Here is a 24,808-nt window from a genome sequence, read left to right on the forward strand (position 1 = left end):
TACTGTATGAAATGATCACCTGAAACAAACTGTACCCACCGTGCATGAGATATGAATGGCATCTATTTAGTCAAGCTCAGCAACTAATTGCTGAAATGACATTACCCACCAACCAAGCATTGGCACCCTGAACTTGTTCAGTAATCACATGTTGAGTGCAATACATTGATTGCACAGAAAAGATTCTCTTAAAACATATTGTGAGAAAACATGATCAACGTATAAACATAAGCAACAATGATCAAAAAAAAGATGTTCTCCCTCACTCCTGAGTTATTCAAATCAAGCAGCTGTTCCACACTTCTTAAAGTTTGGAGAGGGTTGTTCTCAGCAAGGATAAAATGGCATAGTTGATAATTACACACCCTCCTCCTCGTGGTGGCTTAAGTATCATCAATTCCATAATGTAGAGCAGGCTCTTCTTGCCAACTTTGAGGTTGATGTTACAGATTTGGTCCTCTCCAAGACAGGCACAGGCTTGGTTAGGGCAGATTTGTGCAGATTTTCCATGTACCGTTGGACAGTATTTCAGCAGTTGCCAACAGTTCAGGCAGGTTTCCAGGCAGGTCAGCCAGGCTGGACAGGGCAGACAGTTTTGCCACATGGCAAGCAGCTATTCATGGCAGTTTTCAGTGATTATTTTAAAGTTTATTTTCAATCTCTTTTTGAATGCAGTAGTCAGCCAATTTTTTGCTGGCCAACCTGATCAGCTTTCCACATTCAGTGCTGTCTATTTATGGCCTGCCTACATTTGGTCACGATCATTTCAGATTCGTGTGGAGTGAGAGATCTCCCAGCTGGTTATACTCACACAGCCTTTGTGTATATCTCCCTTTAATATTCAGCATTCATTCTTTGTAGTCTTCAAATTTCTCTCTCTCGCTCTCTCTCTTTTTTTTCGTAAAAGGTAATTGTATTAATTACGAAAAAAGGTACAAGTTTACATGATTACAAAATACACGAGGGCCCTAAGCCAACGTGTGTAAAAACCCAATACTAGGCTACGAAAAAGTTACACAAATCATGGCAAAGACCCAGAGGAAATTGCCATATGCCAGGGAAGCAGGTCCTCCCGAGGGAGCAAGTCCGAATCCCGAATAAGATCTATCTGCCAATGCAAAAGACCTTTAAGCCGGGCAAGGTGTCTCGGTACATTAGATGCCGAATCAAAAAGAAAGGCATTCCGAGTGGTCCAAGTGTGCCAGCATCCCCAGTATCTAAAGAAACTCTCTCTCTCTTTTTTTTTTTTTTTCCGTAAAAGGTAATTGTATTAATTACGAAGAAAGTACAAGATTACATGATTACACGAGTACAAGAGGCACGAGGGCCATAGGCCAACGTGTGGGAAATCCCCGGACTAGGGTACTAAAAAGTTACACCAATCATGGCAAGGACCCAGAGGCAATTGCCAAATGCCAAGAATACAAATCCTCCCGAGGGAGCAAGTCAGAGTGCCTGATGAGATCTAGCTGCCAATGCAAGAGCCCTTTAAGCCTTGCAATATGTCGCGGTACATTAGAAGCCGAATCAAAGAGAAAAGCATTTCGGGTGGTCCAAATGTGCCAGCATCCCCAGTATCTGAAAAAATGGAATAAGATCTTCATATGTAACGGTGGTGGTGTGGGATACTTCGGGCGCACAAAAACCCAATCGAAGGGAGTCAGTGAAGACCCCACCACCGCGTGCCAGATTCGTGACAAGAGTGACCAGATATTCTTGGCGAGCGGGCAAGAAAGAAAACGATGTCGGGCCGATTCCGCCGAAGTGGTGCAGAAGAAGCAAGTGCCATTCGAGATTCGACGCTTGGAAAGGGCCGAGGCAAGAGGAAGACCACCAATCATTACCCGCCACAGAAAGACCTTGCATTTGAAAGGTGTCTTGTTCTGCCATCCCTCCATCAGCGTTGCCTGCCACCATGACAGTGATTTCCGCAGGCCCCAAACAGCATTAACTTTCACGCCCAACCATTGGTGATCTTTAATGAGAAGATGATACACCTGATTAGTAGAGGCCTTTTCCAGACTCAACCGGCCTGCAAGGTCCCAGTCCTGCCAAGGGCGATCCATAGCCAGGGCAGGAAAGGGTTGCCTACCCTGAAGTTCCAAGGAAAGCTTCCCCCATAAATCCCGGTATCCGCGCGGGATCCTGAAAAGTCTCCTAGCAGTCCGAAATGATGCAAGGACATTGCGAGTGGCAAGGGTAGCATCCGCAATCGAAGTCACACCCAAACGGGCCATGCGGTTAAATCTTGGTCTGAGCTGATGTTTATCTTCCCATGAAAGTAATGTGGATACCGCCAACAATTCCAGCTGAAAAGAATTTGTCTGCACGCGGTCCCCTACAGGATGCCAACGAGCCTTTTGGAGCACCACTTTCCAAGAGCCGACCAAATGCACTAACAAAGAGGAAGAGGGACTGGAGAAACGAGCGTCAGCATTAAGGACATGCCACCATGAGGCTCGAAGCCGTGTGTTACCCTGGCGGAGGCCGCTGTCCTCAAGAAAATAACGGGCTATGATGGTCCACGGGTGATGATCCACACACATGGCACGAAACAGAGACCAACGAAGAGCCAGCATATGAGTTTCTGCATCCAAAATAGCTCCACCACCCATGCGCTTAGGGGTACATGCATGTGACCATGAAATCCAGGAAATGCCTGCCTGCAGTGAATCTTTCTTCCATAGCATGAAACGAATGGGATGAGTAAGAGCCTTCAAAGTACTGGGCGTCCATGGCAGTAATGGCAGGAAATACGTCAGCATTGGTAGCATAATTGTCTGAGCCACTTTGAGGCGGACATGGAACGGCCAGGCTTGCGACTTCCAATACATAAACTTCACGGCCAGTTTGTGTGAAATCCACTCCAGCAGGGCCTTTGGCCGTACATCCACCCCCAATGGGTATCCAAGATGCCTGACAATCGCGCCACGAGAAACCACCTGGCCCTGCCAGCCTAATGACTCTAAATCAGGCTCCGTGCAACTGAGAATGGCTGACTTGAAGGCATTGATGCGAAGACCAGAAGCTTGACCAAAGAGCGTCCAAACATCTAATGCCTTGCGAATGTTATCCCTGTCCGCCTGCAAAATCATAAAGGAGTCATCAGCCAAGGATTGGCTAATGAAGTGCTGCCCCAAAGGAAGAGATAACCCTGCCAGCTGGGCAGAAGCCGCCATGGAGGATAACATTGAAAGGACCGGGTGAGTCGCCAAGGCAAAGAAGAGAGGACTCAAAGGGCAGCCTTGTCTGAGCGAGCGTGCAAGGAGAAATGGCTCTGTGACCCCACCATTAAGCATAACTCTTGAAGAAGCCTCAGTACTAATGGTGTAGATCAATCGGGACATGCGGATCCCAAAGCCCATAGCAGACATAAGCTCTGCAAGGAAAGACCAGTCCACACAGTCAAACGCCTTTTCCAGGTCCAGTTGAATCAAGACCACTTGCTGATTGGAGTGCCTCGCATAATCAATAGCCATTTGCACATTCAAGATATTGTGCAAAATGTTGCGTCCCTTAATGAAACCGTATTGGAGGGGGTGCACAAGAGCTGGAAGGTGCTTGTGAAGCCGATTTGCCAGCACTTTGGAAAAGATTTTATACATCACGCCCATCAACGAAATTGGTCTCCAGTGTTGCAGCTTTGACGGCGAAGGGACCTTGGGGATCAGTTTGATGAGGCCTTCTTTCCATGAAGAAGGCATGACCCCTGTTTCCCAAACCTGCTGGAACATGACCACCAAAGGCTTTACCAACTGCGTGGCTGAGTGCTCAAAAAATTCATTAGTGAGACCATCCCAACCAGGACTTTTATCCTTAGGCAGGTGCAACAACACATCCATAACCTCCTCTTCGCAAATATCCGCCTCCAAAGAGGCTTGCATATCAAGCGAAACCTGCTGGTGGACCAGCTGATAGAAGACCGAGCGGGCATGCGTAACCTGGCTAGACGGCAAGGATGAAGAACCAAAAAGATCCATAAAATAATTTCTGCACATATTGATAATGGTCTGCGGATCAGTGACCATGCGACCTTCCGAGTCCTGAAGTCGAGTCATATTTTCGCGAGCCGGAGAAGCATGCAAGGCGCGAAAGAACTTATGAGACTGGCAGGCATTATCTTGCAATGTGTCAGTCAGGTTATGCAGCTTGGCCTGCTGATAAGATTTCAAGCTAAAGACTTGAATAAGATGGGCCAAACACCGCTCCAGTGACAGCAGAAAATCATCATCTGGGGAATCCAGGAGCAAGGAACGGACCAAGGCCAATAAGTCCTCTGCTGCAAGTCGACGGCGGCGACAAAGAGAGGCAGTGTGAATCCCATACTGCCGAGCAACCCGCTGCACATTAGAGAGCAGGCGTGCAAACGAAGCCAAGCCCTCAGAGGCGAAGTCCAATAAGAACCTCTCAATCAGTTGCTGCATATAATCCCGAAAAATTGGATGCTTCAAATAAGAGGAGTTGAAGCGTAAAGGGAGCTTATCCAGGAACTGCATAAAAGGTGCAACAGATTGTGCCCGCATCTCAAGCTGGAGGGGAAAATGATCCGACAACGCATATTGCTGCAAGACCTTCATCTCCAGCATCTCGGGAAGAAAATCATCCCCCTGCATGATATACATTCTGTCCAATCGCGACCAAGTGGTTGCATATTGCGCAGAATGAAAAGTAAAACCTGAAACAGAAGGGTGAAGCCACGACCAAAGATCTTGCTTAAGTATGTGCAAAGCAAAGGAGTTCCACACCCGGCTTTCTGGTGTATCCATTACCGAATGCCCTGAGGTGGACTGCGAAGAGTCAACACACATATTGAAATCTCCCATCAAAAACCCTCTGCGGCCAAGTGCCATGGAGCCCTGCAAAGTCAACCATAGATCCCGTCGGGATGTGGGATCATTGGGAGCATAAAGTCCCAGCAGCCATAAAATCTCACCTTCAAATAGGACTTCGATTACCAGAAAGCGGCCGTGCACATCATTTTTAACAAGAACAGGCTGGTATTTCTCATGAACAATCATCAGCACGCCCGAATAATGCTTAGCATGTGTCCCTGCATAAAACAGACGAAATCCACGACAATCCACAACCTTTCCTGCCTCACCATGACTTTTGTGCTCCACTGCACATAATACATCCCACTGATTTTCATGCAAGACAGACCACATGGTATGCTGCTTATGGCGAGAGCAAATGCCTCGCACGTTCCACGTGGCAATCTTCATATATTTTCAAACAAAGGAAGTCAGGAACGAGGCGCCTGTTGCCTCGATTGCATCTTTTCCGCGAGGGCATCCAGGACACCCTCATCCAGAAAATCAGCCAATACTGCAAATGAATTCGGGCGACCTGCTTTAGAGGTAGAAGGGAAATCCACTACCTTGGGAGCAGGGCGGGGATAACGCCTATCCCAAGGAGTAATCACATTGCCTTTCGCATCAAACGCCAGCTTAGCAGGTGGGCCCTTGGGGCCCTCGGAATAGACTTTCCTTGAAGACGGATTGCGGGGGGCTGACGGGGCCATGGTACGCACAACCTGCTGTGGGGTGACCATGTCTTTCCTGCGCGTGTACGTGCGCACGGAATCCGGGGAAACATGAGGCCCAGGATCTGCCAGGCCTGCGTCCAACTTTTTACCTTTTTTTTGTCGTGCCTCAATCCAATCAGAGCTAGGAGAATCCAAAGCTCGGACCTGTTGTTTACCTTTTTCCATGACAGTAGGGGGCTGAAGGGTCTCCTGTGTCTGGGCATCAAGCACCATGTCATCCTTGGGCTGCACAACCTGCGCCTCCTCAGAAGACAGTTGCCGTTCCGGGCATTCAGCTACAAAATGCCCTAATTTACCACATGAAAAGCAGTGTCCGGCAAAATTGCCCCATTTCAGGCGAAAATGCAAAGGATGCATGCCAGCGCAATTGAGGCGAAGCCACGCAGGCCTTTTCCTGGCCGTATCCCATAACATGCATAGACGGTTTCGGTTCATAGCCCTGAGGCTGGGGGGAACCAGCACTGTGCCCACAACCGCCATCGCGTCTTTCAACAATGGCCAATATACCGCTGGACAATTTTCCACTTCCACCCACACCGGGCATTCGCGTTGAAGCAGACGCTGGAAGTCAGCCATAGGGCGCCATGGTACCACATGGACCAAGCGGCGGTCAAAGAATAGTGGCAACTTGGACAGTAGCTCAGCTCGATGCGATTCGGATTTCAACAGCACCTCATAAAAGCCGCGAGGGCCAAGGAAGATCTCCTCAACATACTCCCCTTGCAATAAGTGGTGCATCCACTGGCGAATATGTGAGAGCACTGGGATCCTGCCGGTGAAAAAAAGTATAACTGCACGGTCATAGAACACCGAGAAGGACCGCAAGACTGATTTTCGGTCCACTGTCGCTTCCAGCACATCATCCGCAGCCGCAGCAGAGAAAGTTTCATTATTATGCTGGACATAATCGCCAAGCAGAGTATTGGCAAAGTCCAGCAAATGCTCCCAGTCTATTTCCTGCGAATCCACAGGTTCGGAGGCAACCTGCGCATAGGAACGGTCCTGAGGACCCATTGGCTCGTCTGAAGTGTGCTTAGAGCGTTTGCCTGCCGGCGGCAGTTCAGAACCCGGAGGCGGCTCCTCCGTGCATGGCACCATATCCTCCGGCTCCTCGGTATCGGAATCAGGGCCAAGGGCTGCCACCGTCCGGTCGAGAAAATCCATATCCAGGCCAGCCATACCGCTGTCTTCTCTCTTTCGCTCGCTCCCTCACTGCAGCAGCAGGATGCACTGTCTACAGTCTCTGCTCTTCAATAATCTGCTGCCTCCTCGGCACAGATCTGTCCTTGTAAAATGTCTATCTGCCTGTCCCTTTCTCTCTCTCTCTCTCTCTCTCGCTCTCTGTCTCTCTCTCTTGCTCGCTCCGCAAGTCCCGCAGACCGGCACAATCAGGGAACCACCTGGCTGCAGCAACAGGACTGCAACGGGGCACCTGTGCAGAACAGGACAGACGCGCGCCGGTGAACCCCTGACGAATAGGGCGTGTGAAGGCAGGCGAGCAGCTGAGGGCACAGATCCAGGTGAGTGTGCAACGTCCGAGGGGAGACGTCAAGCAGAACTCCTTGCAGTGGGCCACAGTCGCACAGCAGAGGGCGAGCGGGTTTGGACCTGATGGCCACGGCAGAGGACGGATGCGACGGCAGGAAAAGAGGCAGGGACGATGCAGACCTGTGAAGTGCAGGTGTCGTCGGCGAAACTTGAGCCTCCACAGGTAGGCGGGCGCGTGCAGGCGGACGTTCGGCGGCAGGAAACGACAACTTGCAGGCAGGAAACGACGAACGAGGCGATTTAGGGTTTCTGCTGGCGGCACAGGGGCCGGACGCGACTGACGGCCATCTCCACGCTCGCCATCACTCTCTCTCTCTCTCTCTCTCTCTCTCTCTCTCTCTCTCTCTCTCTCTCTCTCTCTCTCTCTCTCTCTCTCTCTCTCTCTCTCTCTCTCTCTCTCTCTCTCTCTGTGCGCCAAAATCCCAAACAGCATCAAGGTCCTTTATTTGGATCTCAGCAGCATAGAGCTGAACATGATCATTAGTCTCTCTCTCTCTCTCTCTCTCTCTCTCTCTCTCTCTCTCTCTCTCTCAGCACAAGCAATAATTCCTCTCTCTCTCTCTCTCTCTCTCTCTCTCTCTCTCTCTCTCTCTCTCTCTCTCTATGTTCATTTCTTTCTTTCAGTCCGGTCATATGCTTCCACATTTGCTGCATTCTAACATGGCATCGAAGCAACCTTGAAGGGTTGATCGATTGTGGGTAGATCTAAAAAGCAGGTTTCAGTGCAACACCAAAGCTATGTTTTTAGTGTTTAAGGGCAAGCGGGAGGACCGCTCATCGACACAAGGCTGAAGTGAGCGGAAACACATGGGAAAGTGATTTTGTTGTTTTTGTGCAAGTTTTGCTATTCAGGAAGGAGGAATGGCTGCGTTTCAGATTTTAATCGCCTCCAGCAGTTAAGAAAGTTCGTAACAAGCAGAGGAAGCCCTAGTAGGCTGCCTTTTGGAGTCAGAGGGGGCTACCCATTGTTTTGTGCAGGATATTCAAGTGACCATGTCTTCCAAAACTGACGTGGAGTTCCAACCTATTATGGACTGTGAGGTCCTAGTGCTATTGACTCTTAAGTTATTAAGCAAGTCTTAAGCTAGAGCTTCACCTAGTGATCCGTTCACTTATAATTAATGGCGAGATCCGATTAAGGAGCTACTAATTACTCATTTGAAAAGCTTATCTTGGCTATTTGGGGCTCCTCTCTCACTGAGCAGCCCTAGTTTGGAGACAACCATTTTTCTCTTCTTTGCTACAAACATTGTAGGTTCTTGCCATGAAATATGAATTGATAGCATGGATGGAGTCTGGATAGTAGCCAATCTTCATGGCAATTCCATTGGGTAGCCTTGTAACTCCATATACAATAAGATATGCTCTTGTTTTTGAACAAAATATCGAAAAGACAGGTTATCACAACACTACGAGCTGAAATCCTCTTTTCTCCTCTAAGATCTCAAGTCTAGTGCGTGTTTTGGGCAACTTTGTTGCAAAGAAAGCAACGTTCTCACAATTCATCGCAAGAAATCCCTTTGTTTGTGAGACAAACAGTGTGGGATTCCATGGAAACTATGCAAGACAATTATTTTGGCAAATGCTCCACAAAATTGGATTCAAATGTTCATTGTAACTTTTAGGGTTTGGCATGCTGAAATATTCATTAGCATTTTTGAACACTCTACAATTAGTTAGAGGCTAATGTTGAAGGTGACAATGTCATTGTGAACTCATGGGTTAGTTATGTCACGAGAAATCGCTGAAATATAACATTTGTAACCAATTTCGAGCATACATCAATAATCTAAAGAAATACTGAAAGGGACGCTAAGCTTTGGGACCAGTAGGTATCATGTGTGGTGTAGGAGCACTCTAGCTCCAGTTGTGTGTGGATTTTTCTTGCTAAATTTACTATTAAGCTGAATTAAGTATTTGCTAAATGTGGTCTATTGCCCTTTGGGCTTTCAAAGGCCGGTTTCCTGGTTCCATTGCCAAGACATTGCCATCTTTCTAAAGGAAGAGAGCTTATGACTGTCCCAAGGAGTAAATGCATGCATTTTGGCTTACTATAATTCAATTACAGCAAGGTTTTTACTCGCTAAAAAGAGTGTACAGCAAAGGGCAAATAGGAAAAGATGTCATACAATAGTGTGGTAATAGGAGTGAGGAACAAGAATCCCCTCTTGAAAGGCACTCCACACATGATTTTGAGTCACCAAATGCCGAAAATGCTTTAGGACAGCGAGCAACAAATGTGATCGGTGAGCATGCAGCAAATCACATGTAGCTCCACAAGTCCAAGGTGCTCAGGAAGCAAATGTAGTGTTTAGGGCACAATTGGCAAGTGTTGTTATCAACTTGCAGTAGTTAATTCAGCAATCCCAATTTGCTGAATTTATGTAGTCAGCTTTCGATGTTAAAGGGGAAAACGTTGCTTCGCATTCTAAACAGCCAAGTGAGGCTCATGGGCAATCTTTTCAACCAAAACTATTGCATACACTGGCACTCATAATGTTGAATCTGCATGGATCTTTGGTTTAGCAACATGATCGCCCATTAGGGAATAATGTGCAGCATATTGCTCATGGACAACAAACAATTCCTCAACCATCTATGCATCCAGGTTATTTTGGGGGTGACCAGCGTTTCAGGCCATGGATGCCACTCCACCCGCCAATGTTGGCATGTAAAATGCTGGTTTTCAACCACCTATGTTAGGTGTTCAAGGGAATTATCATGGGGCATTGCAACGGCCAGCTCGAAATGCACACTGGCATGTATGGTAACATTGGTATGTAGCCAAGAATGCAAACTAGAATGTTTGGTGAATTGGGAGGTCCTATTGGGCATATGTTAAATGCAAATGCAGCAATGGCATTATTTGAGCCACCAATGTATGATGACTTGACACCTTTGGATAAAGTTAATGTTACACTTATTGTGTTCCTTCTAAGTTCTAGTGTGAACACTCTTTATCTTACAGGCACTTTTTACCTTCTAGCTGAAGAAGGGTTTTTTTCCCTGTGTTTTTTACCCGTGTGGACACCCATCAGTGGGTGTGGTACTTAGTACCTTAGGGATTGTACTTTCATTCATTCTCACATAATGGGCGCAACCTTCTAGCACTCTCTTCTCTCTTGCTATTCACTTGTTTTTGTGAGAGTGTTTGAGTGCGCATGTGTTGCTATACCCTAACCTAACAATGGTATCAGAGCTATACCTTTTAGCCGCTGCCATCACCATTTGAGCTGCCATTGAGCCCTATACTTGGTTGCTCTATTCCTTGCTTGTCATCACCGCTCAACTATCTTACAGCATTCTCTAACCTGTGCTAAAAGTCTCAAAGTCGGGCCTGCTGCCCCAAAGATTCATGTGGCCTGCTTTTCCATTGTACTGCTCATTAGGGATCCCACAGCCTGCGTCCTTGCTTTGCCACGTGATTCATGCCATGTGCCTACTGTTATACCTGACATGCACTTGCTGTCCACATCCCATCAAATTGCCATCAGCCACCATCGCCATCGCCATGTCCTGGTCGCCACATTTAGGTCAACCACAACCTGTCCACTAGTGTCCATCACGTCAGATAGGGCATTGACCAGTCCCTGCAGCTTGCGCCATGTTAATGCCAGCATTCGACCAGCCTGTGCAACATCCTGCCTACCTATCCACGTCCCCAACAGCTCCAACTATCCAGGTGAAAGGCGCCGACAGCTTGCCAACGCAACCCCAAAAACTCCCATTCACATCACGTGTTGATTTAATATGCACATGTTGCATTTTTGCCTAACAACTAATAAAATATTAAAATATTTATGAACCATTGCCTTAATCAACATTAAACCTCTAAATTGCTCCTGCTCACATGCAATGCCCCTGTGAAGCACATAATTTGGGGATTTTGCAAATCCAAATTTCCCCCGAAATTATTTCAAAATTTTAGGGATTTTGCTTGAAAATTCCAAATCTCACAAAAATTTTGGAAATTTCACACTTCGCGCTTGGAAATTGCTTAGTCTTGTGCCAAATTTTGGGCTTTTTCACATTCGAGCTCCAATTTCACCAATTCAATTCAGGGGTTATGCAAAATTTCTCCAAATTCATCGAAATTGAGGCCAATTATACCTTCTACATTGACTTTTGCGCACAATGATCAACATTGACGCCAATTATACCTTCTACATTGACTTTTGCGCACATTGAAGCCCTTTCGTTTGAAAATTCTTTATCGTGACGCCATTAATTTTTAAAAAATTTGTGAGTTTTTGATATTTTCTTTGCTTTACTTTTGTGTTGCAATTGCATTTATACTTGGGAGAATAACTACTTACAGAAATTTCAGCAAGCAATGGCCGGGCAAAATGATTTGCTCAACGTGTTTGGGGACTTAGACAAATTAGATGGCACTAATTATCCCATGCGGGCATATATGATGAAGCATATACTTGTTGCCAAGCAGCTTCGGGGTTATGTGATTTAAAAGTTACGCCTACATGCTCTCCTACACAAAATGTCACAGTTTCTTCTGGCTCATCCACAATCACCATTGGATCTTCAACTCCAATTCCTTTTGCACCCCCCATAACAAATCAGTTGAAATGGGATGGGCGTGATGCCTAAGCTCATCCTTTGATTGCACTTTCGTGCAAGAGATGCGTTATCCCGCATATTCGATCACGCACAACGGCCAAGGATACTTGGGATAAGCTTGCCTCATTGTATCAAGTACGTAATGAGGCTCATATAGCCTATTTGCATAAATATCTTGAGATGGAGCACATGATGAAACCAGCCTTCCTCGTCAGATAGGGTGGTAAATAACCTAATTAAGCACTAATTACAGCAAGCACAAAATTCACATAAACTGAAAACACACACTTTACCACTTTAATCTTGGAAATTGGACATCCTGTTAGCTCCAAAACTGGAGATCCTTACACTATTTGCAATCACTAGGGATCAGTCCTATAGCAAGTGACAATAGTTTGGAGCCCTCTAGGAGTAAATAACAACAACCTAGAGATTTGCAGTCACTAGGGATTGATCCTATAGCAAGTGACAATAGTTTAGAGCCCTTTAGGAGTAGTGACAGCAACCCAAGGTCCTTGTAGTGCAGATGACAACAAACATGAGGGGGCAATAGTCTTTCTAGTGGTCCTAAGTTGTAGGTGACAGCTTCCATGGTTGTTTGAGTAGGGCAGCAGTAGCTTCTTATCGAAAAATCTAGACCCAAATCTGACACCAGGTACCACCTAGTACCTGTCAAGCATAACTTATTACAACTTTTGCTTTTGGTACCAACTAATATCTCGAGGTTTTGGGTCCCACACTGTGAAAAGTGACATTAGTACATTTGATTAACTTTTAATCAAATGCTAAGCAAAGCAATAAAATTCCACTTCCTCGTGACACACCACCCCCTTGAAATCTATGCAATCATCCTTGATTGCACTACATTGTGCCAAAGAAAAAGGTTACTGCACTGAAATTTCCATAAGGCATCATAGTCACAATATTAGCCACTGTTGTCTAACCATGCCATATACCCCAAACGTACTGAAAATTTCCAACCAGCATATACATAACATAAAATTGAAAATTAGTCTAAAATTGTTGCTAGAAACCCATTGGATGTATCCATAACTCATGTTTCTCAACTACTCTAACTTCAGAACCACAGTAAAGCATATTCTCAGCATAAACCATGGCTGAAACTTATAACATGCTATTATCCATGGAACCAGTTGTAAACCATTGAAAACTAAGCATAAACTGATCATAAACTGATCAATTGGAGATCTGATAACTTATCAGAGTACTGCAAATATGGCCCCACACTGATTGCAAAATTTGATCAAAAACCGGTGCAAAATTGATCCCAAAAGTGAGCATAAACAGTTCTCAAACTGATCAAAAATTGAATTGAAACTGATCAGAATTTTGTCTCAAAACTGAGGCAAAAACTCATGCCAAATTGATCATAAACTAATGCAAAAATACAATTTTAGTGCCTAGGTGAAACTCATACTCATTGGCATACATGTCATAGTGACTAGTACATTGAGTAGTGACCTCATAGTAAACATACTATCAACACAGTACCTTGGATGCATGTTGAATACATCCAAGATCCACTACATACGAGAGTTTTCCACAACTAGTGGAGTGGAAGTGTTACCTTCCCCTTAAGCATTAGGCAATGCGTCGGACCCTTGCTCTGCTAAACCTAACTGAGCCTGAACCAAAGTCAACTCTAACTAAAAGGCATCTTCATAAAGTTGCAAGAAACTACTATCACTTGCTATAGGACTAATCCCTTATGACTACAAATCGCATCAGCACAACCTCTTCTGGCTCTCTAACAACCTCCCGTCTCACAAATGGTTGGAATAGACTTTCACCACCCCCTAAAGATGTTTTTCTCACTTACATGGACAAATTTTGCCCAATGGCAATTTTCCACTCCCATTTTCTAGCATTATCTAGCTTAGTAAATTAATTTTCAAAATATTAATTATAAAAATTAATATAATGATTATTTTGGTGCTTAGAAAATCAATTTCACCAACCAATAATTAAATTGGCTAGGCCAATTTGTCTTCCAAGTATCCCTAAGCAATTATTGAACCTTAGACTACCGTTAATTAATTAGTCGATGTCTCGCCTCTAATGTCACCACTAGCATTAGTGGCCAATAAATTGATCTAGGCCCAAATCTGACACCAGGTACCACATAGTACCTATCAAGCATAACTTCTTATAACATTTACCTTTAGCACAAATGAATATCCTGGGATCTTGGGTCCCACACTGTGAAATAGTTAACTTGCACCTCACATGTATAAGTGATATTAGCACATTTAATTAACTTTTAATCAAACGCTAAGCAAAGCAATAAAATTTCATGTCCTTGTAACACATGACAAAGGGTGATTCTGTGGATGTATACATTACACGCGTCAAGGACATTACAAAGCCCCTTGCTTATATTGACGAAATTATTCCTGATGCATCTCTTGTATCTACGGTCTTGGGTGGTCTACCTAATACTTATCAGGGTTTTATCACTACACTTCGTTTACTTGCAAAGGGGGATGCTAATGCTTACACATTTGATGCATTGGTATCACTATTGTTGCAAGAAGAGCAATCAAGGCTAAATCACTCCAATATAAGTATAGATAATCAAGCATCTGCAGCTAGCCATCGAAACAAAGAGAAGTCATGGCAACCCTCAAACTCCAAAGAAAAATGCAAAACGGGTTCTTCCATGGACACCTCAAGCACCAAGGATGATGGTACTAAGAAAAAGATATGCAATTATTGCAAGAAGAAAGGGCATGTTATGGAAGAATGCAAAAAGAGGATGGCAAGTGAAAAGAAGGAACAATCGGGCATGAGTATTGCTGAAAATTCAGCAAATGCAAAGGATGCAACCACACATTTGGCCAACTTGGATATTGGTTAGGCTTATGCCTTTGTTGTGCATTGTTGGTATGATCCTTCTTCACATGAGCATGGTCTTTTAGTTGCTGAAAATTGCAGCACTTGGTATTTTGATAGTGGCGATTCTAAGCACATAACGTCCTTTCATGACTTGTTTGTATCATATACAAATGTACAAGAGGAGGGATCAGTTGTACGTGCAAACAATGCTTCGTATGCAATTCAAGGCATTGGTCAGATTCCCATTGTTGCAGTGGATGGGAAAACCATCATGCTTGAAAAGGTCTTGTATGTGTCAAGCATAAAGAATAACTTGCTTTCAGTTTCAGCTATTGCATGTGCTGGTTTTCTTGTCAAATTCCACATGGATTGATGCAGTGTCTATGACTGTAGTGAAGAGGATGCCCTCATTGTCACTAGTACTTTATAGAATGGACTCTATCAGCTTGATTTATATGAGACGAGAGCATCAAATTGCATGTTGATGCCACATTGTGGATGACACTCACTTATGGCATGCTTGGTTTAGTCATCTTAATTATGGCAGTTTACTACGCCTAAGAAGAAAAAGCACGGTGCTTGATCTCCCTTCGTTGAAAGCACCTACTAACAATGTATGTGAAAGTTATGTACTTGGTAAAATGTATCGTGCTTCATTTTCCAAGGGTGGTACTATGCATGTTGATCAAAAAATATAGCTTGTGCATAATGATGTTTATGGACCCATGCATGTCAAATCCATCAAAGGATACTTATACTTTGTTACCTTCATTGATGACATGACTCATCACTGTTGGGCATATGCTTTGATGCACAAATCCGAAGTGTTTGAATACTTTAAAATATTATTGGCCTTGGCTGAAAATGACAATGGATGCAAGTTGATTACACTACATACCAATCAAGGGGGAGAATATATGCCATGGGAATTCAATTCCTTTCTGGCTGAGAGGGGCATTATCCATCAGTGTACTACACCTTACACACCTCAACAAAATGGTGTGGCTGAAAAAAAAATTGCAGTTTGATAGAAATGGCACATTGTCCCCCAATGTTTTGGCTTGATGCTATCATGTGTGTAGTGTATGTGTTAAATCGCAACCCAACTATAGCATTGGCTGAATATATGCCTTATGAAGCTTGGAACGGCCAGAAACCAGTGGTGTCACAAATCCACATCTTTGGTTGTTTGGCATATGCTTTAGTGCCACAACCACGAAGACATGAATTGAAAGACAAGGCTGTCAAATGCATCTTTATTGGTTTTAGTGCAGGAAGTAAAGGGTATTGCTTGTATCAACCCTCCACCAACAAGATTTTTGTTAGTAGAGATGTGGTATTTGCTAAACATGCTGGTCAACCCTTCATAGGCTGCAAAAATTAGCCCAATGTGGGGCCTATGGACATATTTGATAGCTTGTTGCCTTTATTTCAACAAAGTGAACCTAATTTTGGGTCAATTTCAACAACCTATTGAGGGTTTACAACAACAAAATCAGCAGCAAACACGTATTGAACAGCACCCTGATTTTCAGCCCATTGATCAAGGCATTGCTGATTATGAAGTGGCCGACAAGAGGGCTACTATTCAGGAAGCTAAAACAACCCCTAGATGGCTGTTAGATACATTACAGGACAACAAACAGCCTTTCCCGATAGAACTAGAGCAGCCACTCGCCATGCACAAGGTAACTTGGTTGCGCAGGCACTTGTAACTACTACATGCAATGAAAAATCTGTTTCTTTACATGATGCTTTATAAAACGAACATTGGATGGCAGCTATGCAATTTGAGTTATTAAACTCTATTAATAAAAATGGCACATGGGAGTTATGTGACTTGTCTACTAGCAAGCATGCTATAGGCACTACGTGGGTTTACAAATTAAAACACAGATCTAATGTTAGCATTGATCGCTACAAGGCACATCTTGTTACCAAAGGGTATACTCAACAGCATGGCATTGACAATGATGAGACATTTGCACCTACTTCATGTATGACCACCATTCACAATGTCATTGCTTTGGCTACTCGTTATGATTAGCATGTGTATCAATTGGATGTGAAGTATGCTTTTCTGGAGAGGGGGTGTTGAGAAACCCTTCACCCACAGTTTGCATTTTTGCGTTTCTGCGTTTTGCATTTAGGGTTTGCAGTCCTTAAAAGGGGCGCCATCCTAGACTGACTATGCCTATTTATAGGTCATTCTCTCATTCATTCCTTACGGCTGATTCATTCAATTAGTCACCTCTTCTCTCCAACCTCTCCACTACCCTCACACCCCTTCAGGAGGACATTTCGATTCGTGGTTCGTGGCTGTCTTCATCATCTTCCTTGTGCTACGGCACCCTTGGTCCCTTGTATCACATTCACTCCATGATTCGGAACTTCATCATTCCATTCATCAAAGTTTCTTCTCTCTTCTCTTCTCTTCTCCATGTTTGCCGAGTTCACTCCGTGAGGAACTCCCTGCCAACCCTACTGTCTCGCTGGTACATCATCTTTTAACACTACCTCTGTACACGAGTCAGAGACGAAGTACTCTCCATAGCTGATCTACTTGCAGCAATCTACCCTCAACTCCTCAAAACTTCACTCTCAGATCTGTCCCTTATGCCTATTACGTTTTTTTTAATGCTCTCTCTCTCTTTTGGGAATTTGTGCCACATGGCATACATATAGCAATTTTCCCGTTTAAACCTTTCAGTCTAAAATTCTCCATGTTCGGTGCAAAATTTCGCCTCGGCATAGACCACATAATTAATCCTTGTGCAAAAACAAAGATAATGACGTGAACAGACTCAAGAGTCCAAAAATAGTAACTCCCTAAATTTTACGGATGGTCACCCCTGTTTTTCTCAAGTTGTTCTGAGCAACTTTTATCATTGCAACTACATCAATAAGTGTAATGTGGCTCAATTGCGATGACTTTTATTCCGTAAGCATTCTCACATGTGCATTTTCTGTCTTAGCCAAGCTCATTGTCCTGCACCATCTCCAGTGGCTAAGCACACAGTCCCAAACCACTGGCATTCTATTCTTCGATGCCCATTCAATATGAAACTGGACCTAAGGCTCAGACAAACCATTAGTTCAATTTGTCCCAATGGCTGCCTGTTCTGGCCATGCAAAGATCTCGGCTTAATCCAAGAGAACTCTGGGGGTAAAAAGCAACAACAACTAAAGAAAAGAAAAATTAAAATATTTATACAAGTAAATAAGGAAAGCAACTGCAAAAAGTATCACCACCTGGTGACATGTGGTGCCCAGAACCATAAGGATATGCCCGTACTCGATGCTGACCAAGGGACAAAGGCAAGAAGAAGAGGAGCAAGAAAATGTAGAGAATCCCGAAGATCCAAGATTTCCACCGGAAAGGGAACCAGCAGTAAAGAATAGTAGACAGAGTGAACTAGAGAACCTGAAACTCAACCTCGGTAGAGAAACCACTAGCTCTATGCATCCATGTTGGAAGGAATATGAAGGCCTCGTCACCAAGTCGCAGTTGAACCTCCGAGGTCCCGATCTAGGTGGTACCTAAAGATCCTGGGTATCAGTAGAAGAGATGACTGGTCAAGGAAAACCACCCCAAGAAAATAGAGGATGGGTGAAGAACTTCATGTGGAGTAGGTTCCCCCTCTGAGATAGGAGGTGGAGGGGCCCCCGTTGAAGTCCAAGAAAAAGTAGGTGCCCCCTCTGAGGGCAAAGAAATAACATCCCCCTCTGAATCCCCCTCTGAAGTAGATAGGGAATCCAAAAACTCATGGATCACGGACTCAGAAATGTCTAATGACGAAGAAAGTGCCGCCGATCATGCTGAAGAAGGTATCTGGGGCTCGAAAGAAGCCGGAAAGCATCCAAAAGTGGCCTCTCAAACATGAGTGGAAGAGGGTGGGGAAGCAGGAGACTCAGGATGAGCCAAGGGTGGGAAACAGTCGCAGGCTCTCAGGAGAGTGGACTGCGGAGGAGATGTGGGCCATGGAAGCCACTGTACTCGGAAGTAGGTGGGGGAAACCTCCACGCAGTGGGGTGCTCTCCAGGAGGGCTTATCGCCTCGTAAGGTCTTGGAGCCTCCCTGTGCTCAAAAGGACTTAGTGCGCGTCGGGTGCAGCTTATTGCCTTGAGCATAATACTCTGATAGCCAAAGCAGAATGATCTCTGTGGACCAGAAAGAAGAGGTGGCACAAGGAGTGCCTAATGGAGGACGCATATACTCCGGAGAGGTGGGGAGCAAAGGTCGATGTTGATAGTCTTCAGTGAGATAACTGTTCATGCCGCAGTAGGAACACCCAATAGAAGGGCAATCTGTCGGGGGAGACGCCATGTCAGAAGGACATTGTGGTTCGTGGTTCATGGCTGTCTTCATCATCTTCCTTGTGCTACGGCACCCTTGTTCCCTTGTATCACATTCACTCCATGATTCAGAACTTCATCATTCCATTCATCAGAGTTTCTTCTCTCTTCTCTTCTCCTCTCCATGTTTGCCGAGTTCACTCCGTGTTCCTCCCTGCAAACCCTACTGTCTCACTAGTATGTCATCTTTTGACATGGTATCAGAGCTCGATCTGCTCAAGCAGCGGCAAAGATCCTCCACTCCAATGACGGCAAAGACTGGTGGCAAGTTTAACATCCACTTCTCTTCTTCTTCTGCTGCATCAAAATCTCACTTTTGTACGTTTTAGGTGTTTTCAGCTTACTGTCCACACCCCTTTCGCAGAGGACATCGCAGTCTCAGTTGTCCCTTTCATCATCTACAATCTGGCACCTATTTCCAGCCTTCCATCCGCTGTTTGCAGCTGTTTACAACTGATCGACTGTTGTTGATCACTCTCCATTCAGAAAACAATCTCGTTTTTGCAGATTTCACGTATTTCAGCTTGCTGCCCACACCCCGGATGCGGAGGACATCACGTCCAAGCTGGCCATTGCTGTCTACAACAATCTGGTGCCTATTTCCAACCTACCACACATTGTTCGGAGCTGATTTCAGCATACTGATTGCTACTGCTAGTTTTTTCCGTTTCTAGTCTTTCTATCTCTTACAGCCTGCGTTTTTAGATTTTCTCTCTCCTGCAACCTACGTTTTTAGCCTTTCTCTCTCCTGCATTGTCGTCTGCATCAGATCCAGCCTTCCTTGGCTGCATTTGCTGGTGCCCACAAAGATCCTCCTCATCAAAGAAGACAAAGACCGGTGGTGGGTTCAGCATGAACATTTGATTTCTCTATCATTTCTGCTGCGCATTGGGAGATATTCTTTTTCTCCCTTCCACCCTTCCTTATCCAGGGGGGTGAGGGTAGTGGAGAGGCTAGAGAGAAAAGGTGACAGACTGAATGAATCAACCATGAGAAATGAATGAGAAAGTGGCCTATAAATAGGCATAGTCAGTCTAGGATGGCGCCCCTTTTTGGGGCTGCAAACCCTAAAGGCAAAACGCAGAAACACAAAAACACAAACTGCGGGTGAAGGGTGAAGAGTTTCTCAACACGAGTGTGTGTGAGTGTACGCATGTTGTTAAAGACTACAAAGAGAAGGTGGGGTAGTAATCAAATTTAAAACCTTTAATGGTATGCATGATAGATTGAAGGCTTTGGCCTTCACTCAACAATTTGATGCAGTCTACTCTTGGGGCAATTTTCCAAGCATTCGAAAATGCGCAAGGCAAGCACTTTCTTAAAAGAAAATGCACTTTAGTGGTGGAAAACCCTTTTGATACAAGAAAAGGCACCAGCAACTTGGGTTTAAACAATTTTTCTCTTCCCAATGCTCAAAACACTTTTGAAATCGATGTGACAACAACTTGGAACAAATTGGATGCAATACATTGTGTTGATTTGGAAGACTGTAGAAACAAATTTTGAGCAACTTTGTTGTCGGCTAGCTATTTTAATGAGATCATAATGACTGAGCAAATAGAGACCTACCGTTGTGGTCTACCCAAAGAAATCCGCTTGATGAAAGGCCATGTCACAAGATTTAAGGGCAGCAAAGATGCATTCAAAGGACAATGCTGAAAATAAGAGCAGTAAGATTGAATTTTTGGGTGGCAAGTTTAATCCTCAAAAAAGGATCATCAAGCTGAAAATCGGTCTAAGTATTCTATCAAAAGACAAAGGCAAAAGATCATTTACTAGTGCTAAGAAATATGTTGAAAAGAAGACAATGTATTATGCAAAGAATGCTATGTCTGTGAACAAAAGGGGCATATAGCACATGAATGCCCAGATAAGGATTAGAAAGACAAGAAGCACAAAACTTCAACTGGATTGGTATCTAATCTTGTTGACGAGCAACCAAACAAATGCTTCAGAGTTGTGTTGTGCATGAGGCAAGTGAGGGATTAGCATGCTTTAGTTTTCTTTGATGCATGTACTCATGTCAACTTCATTTCTCTAGAATTAGCAGCCAAGTTGGGCATCAAAGATGATGAGATGTGTCCCATGGGTGAGGCTAGTTTGGCATGTCCTGGACATGCAAAGCCAATCACCCCTATCATTGGAAAACTCCATATTCATTTGGTGTCATATGTGGACAATGAGGATTTTCACATTATGCCATTGGAGAGCTACAATGTCTTATTGGGTATTTCATGGTATCATAGAGACTAGAATGCATGCTATGATTGATGTATATAACAAGAAAATCGCTTTCACTCACAAAGGAAGGCATCATGTTCTTGATGTAAAGTTAAAGGGAGAGTCTATTCCTCATGTCTGCTTCAGCACTTTCTTTCAGTAATGAAAAATCACATTTTTGCATACTTGGTTTTTGTAAAAGATGATGCTAGAAGTAATGTTTCAATGCTGAATAATGAGCGGATAGAACTCTTAAATGAATTTCAAGATTGTTTTTCTAACTTCTTACCTAGAGAATTACCACCTGAGAGACCAAAGGATCATTTTATTGACCTAGTGCCTAGTAGTATGCCTCCAAATAGGCCATCCTATAGAGTGAATGCTGCCCATCAACAAAAAATAATGAGTCAAGTTAATGAGCTGTTGGAAAATGGGTCAATTTAGCCCAATTCATCACCCTTTTGCTCACCTGTACTCCTTGTGTAGAAATAGGATGGTTCATGGCAAAGGTGTGTTGATTACCGCGCCTTGAACAAGAACGCCATCAAAAATAGATTCCCTATACCAAGGATTGATGATATCCTTGATCAGTTAAAGGAAAGTGCAATCCTCAGCAAGATAGGCCTTAAAAGTGGATATCATTAGATATACATAAGGCCGCAAGATGTGCACAAGACAGCTTTTAGGACCACTTTTGGGTTATATGAGTTCTTGGTCATGCCATGTGGCCTTACAAATGCTCCTACAACATTTAATCAAATGATGGATCAAATTTCTCGACCCTATAGGTCTTTCATTTGCACGTTCGTTGGTGACACTCAAAGAATGAGACAGAACATCAAATGCATTTGACTACTTTGTTTGAAGAACTCAGAAAACACAAGCTAGTTATTAATGCAAAAAAAGTGAATTCTTCATGTTAGAGATTTACTTCTTAGGGCATGTATTAGAATGGATCCTGCAAAAGTAGAAGCCATACGCAGCTCACTATATTTGAGAACCTTCCATGATGTACACAAGTTTTTGGGGCTATGTTCGTACTATGGAAGGTTCATATTGTTAGAAATATGGTCATCTGGTCATCCCTTGGATAGGCATGTGTCCATGCATTCGAGAGCAGTTTGTCACAGTTTGTGTGCTGCAGTTTGTACAGCCTGGACAGTCGCATTTATTGCTGGAGTGCCATGTGGCAGCACAGGAGAGTTTCACGCGTGTGACAGGCAGTCAAACAGGATGCCATGTTAGCAGTCTAGCAAGATGCCACATCAACAGTTGGACTGGATGACACGTGGCAGCTGTGCAATCGAACAGTTTTCCTGCACAGTCAGCTGCATTTAAATGCAGCAACCTGTGCACATTTATTCTTTTTTTATGGGCTATATATTCCAGTCAGCACCCCACACATTTAGACACTTCTGATCGCAGATTCCAGGCTGAGTTCGTGGAGACTACTACAAACTTCGAGATGTATAGCATGGTGACATCATCGAGGTGGAGATACACAAACATGCGAACTGCGCCCATGTACATATCTGTATTCCTTAGTTGGCATTTTTCATATTGTAGATCTGCATTCCTCTCTCTCTCTCTTTTCGTAAAAGGTAATTGTATTAATTACGAAAAAAGGTACAAGTTTACATGATTACATGATACACGATGGCTCTAAGCCATCACGTGCAATCTCTCTAGCTCTCTAAAGCCCTAAACTCCAAAAGAGTTACAAAAAGTTATGGCAACGACGCAGAGGAAATTGCCATATGCCAAGGAAGCAAGTCCTCCCGAGAAAGTAAGTCAGAGTGCCGAATGAGATCTATCTGCCAATGCAAAAGGCCTTTAAGCCTAGCAATATGTCCCTGAACATTGTAGTCTGAATCAAAAAGAAAAGCATTCCGAATGGTCCAATTGTGCCAACAGCCCCAGTATCTAAGAAAGTGAAACAAGATCTTCATATGTGACGGAGCCGGTGTGGGGTATTTGGGCTGCGCAAAAGCCTAGTCAAAAGGGCTGAGCAAGAAACCAGCCACTGCTCTCCAAACCGCCGACAAGAGTGACCAGATTTTCTTAGCAAGAGGGCAAGAAATAAATCGATGACGGGCCGATTCCACACTGGTGGTGCAAAAGAAACAATTGCCGTTGGAGATTTGACGCTTGGAAAGGGCTGAAGCAAGAGGAAGACCACCGATCATCACCCTCCAAAGAAAGACCTTGCATTTGAAAGGTGTCTTGTTCATCCAGCCCTCCATCACAGTTGCCTTCCACCAAGACCGAGATTTACGCAATCCCCATACAGTATTGGCTTTAGTAGCCAGCCATTGACGATCTGTAATCAGCAGATGATACACCTGGTTAGCTGAGGCCTTTTCCAAATTCAGGCGACCTGCAAGGTTCCAGTCCTGCCAGGGACGGCGATCCGACGCAAGGGCAGGAAAGGGCTGTCTGCTCTGGAGCACCATCAAGAGCTGTCCCCATAAATCACAGTATCCACGAGGGATCCTGAAACGCCTTCTGGCGGTACGAAACGATATCAAGACATTGCGACTAGCAAGGGTGGCATCTGCAACTGAAGTCAAGCCCAAACGTGCCATACGATTAAATTTTGGTCTGAGCTCATGTTTGCCTTCCCAAGAAAGTAATCGCGAGGCTGCCAACAGTTCCTATTGAAAAGAGTTAGCAGCTAACCGATGCTCAGCTGGATGCCATTGAGCCTTCTGGAGAACCACTTTCCAAGAACATACCAAAGTGAGCAACCAGGGATGATGAAGGACTAGAAAACCGAGAGTCTGCATTAAGCACATGCTACCAGGAGCTCCGAATTTGAGTATTACCATGCACAAGCCCGTGATACTCAAGAAAATAACGGGCTATCAAGACCCACGGGTGATGATCCAAACACATGGCACGAAAAAGAGACCAACGGAGTGCCAGCATATGAGTTTCGGCATCCAAAATAGCCCCACCACCCATGCGGTTGGGGGTACATGCATGCGACCAAGAGATCCATGAAATACCTGCATGTAAAGAGTCCTTCTTCCATAACATGAATCGAATGCACTGAGTAAGAGCATTCAATGTAGTAGTAGTCCAAGGCAGCAATGGCAAGAAATATGTGAGCATTGGCAGCATAATCGTCTGAGCCACTTTGAGGCGAATATGGAAAGGCCAAGCCTGGGACTTCCAATACAGAAACTTAGCTGTCAGTTTCTGCGAAATCCACTCTAGTAGTTGCTTCGGCCGAACATCAACACCCAAAGGATACCCAAGATGCCTGACAATGGAACCACGGGGAACAACCATTCCCTACCAGTCCAGTGACTGCAAATCTGACTCCGTGCAACTGAGAATGGCTGATTTCAAAGCATTGATACGAAGACCAGAAGCGTGCCCAAAGAGAGTCCAAACCTCTAATGCTTTGTGAAGATTATCCTTATCCGCACGCAAAATCATAAAGTTGTCATCAGCCAGGGATTGACTAATGAAGTGGTGTCCAAAAGGAAGAGACAATCTAGCCAACTGAGTAGAAGCTACCATATGAGATAACATTGAAAGCACCGGATGAGTCGCAAGGGCAAAAAAGAGCGGACTCAAAGGGCAACCCTGTCTCACAGAGCGTGCAAGGACAAAAGGCTCGGTAACACCACCATTCAACATAACTCGCGAAGATGCCGCAACACTAATGGTGTAAATCAAACAAGCCATCCGAGTACCAAA

At 44.5% G+C, this 24,808-nt stretch overlaps 1 protein-coding gene across 8 annotated transcripts in view; it reads right to left on the bottom strand.

Annotated features, from left to right (window-relative positions):
• The window catches only part of LOC148029138 (3-phosphoinositide-dependent protein kinase 1-like), a 107,600-nt gene that overhangs the window by 72,081 nt on the left and 10,711 nt on the right, over window positions 1-24,808 (bottom strand). Inside the window, exon 2 of one of the 8 annotated variants that reach the window (XM_087687894.1) lies at window positions 40-127. The exons of the other annotated variants lie outside the window; for them this stretch is intronic. The gene's annotated coding sequence lies outside the window, so the exon portion shown is untranslated. The remainder of the gene's footprint in view (window positions 1-39; window positions 128-24,808) is intronic. 8 annotated transcript variants of the gene reach the window in all.

This window comes from Lygodium microphyllum, chromosome 11 (assembly GCF_053477565.2).
Source record: "Lygodium microphyllum isolate KBCC chromosome 11, Lygodium_microphyllum_v1.1.10, whole genome shotgun sequence".
Lineage (NCBI taxonomy): Eukaryota > Viridiplantae > Streptophyta > Polypodiopsida > Schizaeales > Lygodiaceae > Lygodium > Lygodium microphyllum.